This window comes from Brassica oleracea, chromosome C1, assembly GCF_000695525.1.
Source record: "Brassica oleracea var. oleracea cultivar TO1000 chromosome C1, BOL, whole genome shotgun sequence".
NCBI classification, from domain to species: Eukaryota; Viridiplantae; Streptophyta; class Magnoliopsida; order Brassicales; family Brassicaceae; genus Brassica; species Brassica oleracea.
Window position 1 is genome coordinate 29,667,896 of NC_027748.1, and position 4,304 is coordinate 29,672,199.

A 4,304-nucleotide genomic window follows, 5' to 3' on the forward strand; every position below is an offset into this window, starting at 1 on the left:
TTATTTAGGGTAAAATATCAAATAATTAAGATGATTTACATAAGAAATTTGGATATTTTGGATTACTTTGGATATTTCGGATAAAACTATCCGGATACTTTCAGATACTTTCGGGTAGTTTGGATACTTTCGGATACTTTAGTTATCATAAACTATTTTCAGATACTTTTAATAGAATTTTAAATTTAAAATATATATTTAATGATGTTATATGTATATATAATTAATATTTTTATATATTCGGGTACCCGTTCGGTTCTCGGTTCGGTTCCGGTTCGGTTCGGTTATTTCGGATATAAAAATATAGGAACCGTTCGGGTATTTGAGGGTATTGGTCCGGTTCCGGTTTCGGGTATTTCGGTTCGGTTCCGGTTCGGTTCTTCGGTTCCGGTTATTTTGCCCAGGCCTAATGTGAATGATTTAATTGTTAAATGATTGTGAGGCCGACACGTCATCATACTCAAATTTAAATCGATGTGAGACTGCCACGTGTCCAATATAGTGTAAAGACATTAAATGACAAGGGTTCTCTTTTAATATATAATAGATAGTACATAAATTTACACAAACGCTTTAATATGACCGTGTACGACAGTACGAGAATGGTAGACATGCAACTATGTAATCAACGGAAACGATTTTCAAATATCAGAAACTATTATGAGTTGCTTGAAAATTAAAGCGAGAATGAGTAGCTGAGCGATGGAAAAGGAGATCAAGGGTCTCAACTCTTTGGAGCTGAGTGGCCTTGTGAGACTGTCGTCATTATCATAGTACATATAAGCAAAACCACCGTGTGTCATATCCATACCAGCCATCTCATCCTTCTCTGAGATCCTAAGCAGATCGAGCTTTTTGAGGATGAAGAAGAGTGTTCCCCTTGTAGCGCTAACCCATCCTGCAATCAAAAGTATTTGAACAAATTGTGCTCCCAACAGCTTACCTCCTCCGCCCATAAACAGTCTGTTAATCCAAAGTACAGATGCAAATCAATCTCAGTACTCAATATGCTTGAGTTTATAAACATTTATAAATCTTACACGATTTATAAACCCTTATAAAAAGTTACCAGATAATTATGTTTCTTCTTCTCACAACTTAATGGTTTGTGGTTTCATAGAGGCTTGTCTAAGCAATCTCCTAAGATAGAATTTCGCCCCTACAATGGCGTATTTAGTTTTGTAGGCGTCTATCTTGAGGATACAACTAACGATCTCCATACAACACACCCGTACCGAGATCCTAGCAAATTTTACTTTGAGTTTTCCTTCAAAAACTTGTTATGGGAAAGCAAATATTAAATTCAATTGATTCTTAGTAATCTTCTCTCTTCTCTCATTTTCTCGTATTGAACTTGATCACTTTATATAATAACTCAAGTGGTGCCTTTAATCGACGAATACATTAACTCAAGCGGTGGCTGTTAATCAACGCATATGTTGACTCATAACCGACATGTTTTGTCTGAAACGTTGCTTCCATTAAGTAATTAAAGTCCAACAGAAACTACACATTTTCTATTCAAAATCAACACAGTCGGCCTTCCAGGTGTTGCGCCATAAACCTCGTTCACATACTTCTCCTTTGCAAAAAGTCACACGAATATAAGCCCCCACGCGCCGCATCCTCCGTGTAGTTGGGCTGCCTCGAGGGGATCATCATATTGTACCATCTTTGCGAGCTTGTTGCATCCGATGAGGTCGAAGGCATCCACAAAACCACATACAATCGCAGCCCACAGCTCCACCACAGAGCAACCCCCGGTTATGGCCGCAAACCCACCAAGCAACCCGTTGCACACGTCGGTTACGTTCCAATGGCCAGAGAGGAGGCGTTTTCCGAATAGTGTGGTTAGCACCGCGGTGGATCCAGCAAGCGTGCTCGTAACCGCTGTCCTGCCTATTCTGCTCCATTGGCTGTAGCTCGAACCAGAATCGTACGGAACGAGGATCTTGGCGAAGGAACCAGGGTTGAAACCATACTAACCACTTTTCTCGAACCGGCCACGTCTAGGACCTTCGATAAGAGCACCCATTAATCCTGCTATGCCACCAGCCATGTGAACAACACCGAAGCCAGAAAAATCAATGGCTCAGGCGCCAAACAAACGGTCTTCTGGTGAACGGAAGGGACTGGCCCATCCGTCTGGTGACCAAAACCAATGAGAGACAACCGGATAAACAAATCCGGATAAGAAAGAAGAGTATATAAAGTAATCCACAAACTGAGTCCTCTCAGCGATGGAACCACTGGTGATTCCAGCTGCTGCTATTGCGAATGCCCATTGGTAGAGGAAGAAAGAGTAATCGGAGGTGAGAGTTGGGAAGTCTTTAAGTCAAAGTTATGTCTTCCGATGAATACTTCGGACGATCCGCCAAAGGCAAAGGCGTAACCAAAAAGATAGTAAAAGAGTCCTCCGGCTGCAGCGTCAAGGACATTGGTGAGCATGATGTTCATCGTATTCTTGGCTCTAACGGAGCCAGCACAGAGCATCGCGAAGCCGAGCTGCATGGAGAAGACGAGGTAAGCTGAGAAGATAAGGTAGGTGTTGTCTTTGGAAAAGGCTGCATCGGTGAATCTGTTGTTAACGGTGCCTAGTTGGCCGCAGATGTATTATGCGGCTGCGGTGGCGTTAGGACCGAGCAGGACCTCTCATCCCTGTTGTTTTACCAGACTAGTGCATGTAAATAATGACTAGTCTGGTATGTCACAGCTTGTACTAGTCTGGGATGTTAAACAACAGGGATGTTAAGCTGGTTAACATGCACTAGTCTGGTAAAAAATGATTAAAGACACTTGTACTGCTGTAGAACAACAGTTAGAACATATTTTCATCAATGTCACAGCTCGAAAATTAGATCAACCAAAAAGAATTTGGTAAAGTTAATATCATCATCGATTTAAGAATTTAAGAGATTCTTTTGGTATCGGTCACCTCATAATCTAAAAGTTGAACTTATACCAATTGAACTGATGTATTGTTATCATAATAATGTAAATCACATTTGTTTATAGTCTTGTTTTATAATTACTATAAAATGATATTTATTAAAAATACTGTAAAATACAATTTACCATGTAATCCATTGAAGAATTTAAGAGATTCATTTGGTGAAATGGACGATTGTCAATACATTTGCAGAACCCGGAGATATTCATAACGAAGTTGGAAGGTATTTTACTAGTCTTTATACTAGTAGAACTTGTATAGTTGTGTTGAGTTTATATGCATAGTCAAAAAGGAAGAGATTGAAAATGTAGTTTGCTAAAATAATTGATGAAATTGGCCCCCAAAGATAATTTCGTAGTTGTTGTCTCTCAAGCATATGCTTGACAATCTTATATATAGCACGTAAAGAACATCAGGACAAACCACCACTATGCTTATGTAACCGGTATGACCAGCAAGCGTCAACCAGATTTTACAGATTCATTTGGGTATCCATTGATTGGTCAATTAAAAAAAGACTTGTTAAGAGAGATAAATTTTCTCTCCTCCTCTCCTTACATACAAATCTTTCAGAGGAGTAGAGATTCATTTTTTGATGTAAAATATTTCAATCTATAGATCGAACTTGTTTCCCCTAGCGGTTAGTTGTTTGAATAAAACTTTTTTCCTTGGCCTTTTGCATGTTCCTTCGACTTCTCTGATAATTCGGATGGAGTTAAACCACCTAGTAACATTATAAATATCTTAGCCCTTAACATAACTACAATTTAATATGATATTTTCCCACTATATTCCCTCCAAAAGGAACATTGACACTTCTTTCAAACATTCCCATAACAATATGGCAATCATCTTTCATCAATCCAGTAGAACTTAATCGGTGTCGATCACTCTATAATAATGTCTTTTGAGAAGTATTTGACGTTCAAAACTAAAAGATCGACCTAACAATGACCTAAACTCAGCTATGTTTCCTTTTAACTGATACTAGAGCTTGACATGCACGTCCGTGCGGGTGCGTTTTACCGTTTTATAAAGTTGTTCAATAACATTTTTAAATATATAGGCTGTTGGGGTCAAAATCAGTCACGACGGAATCAATGTCTGAGAGTCCGTAAAAATCGGCATGAACGTTTTTACGAAAAATAAATCTTCTGAAAAGATTTATTCTCACGAAGAGCTCTGCGGAAGTAACACGAGACATCGGAGAAAAGCCCGAAAAAGGTCGCCACGCAACGACCGAACGCGTGTTCCGCTCGGTCGCTACGTAGCGACCGAGCTCGAGCCAAGCCCGGTCGCTACGTAGCGACCGAGCTCGAGCCAAGCCCGGTCCCTATATAGCGACCGAGCGTCC

General features: G+C 39.8%; 1 pseudogene; it reads right to left on the reverse strand.

Annotated features, from left to right (window-relative positions):
- Nucleotides 1-648: 648 nt before the first annotated feature.
- LOC106336992 lies at nucleotides 649-3,087 on the reverse strand (annotated as a pseudogene).
- Between the last annotated feature and the right edge of the window lie 1,217 nt (nucleotides 3,088-4,304).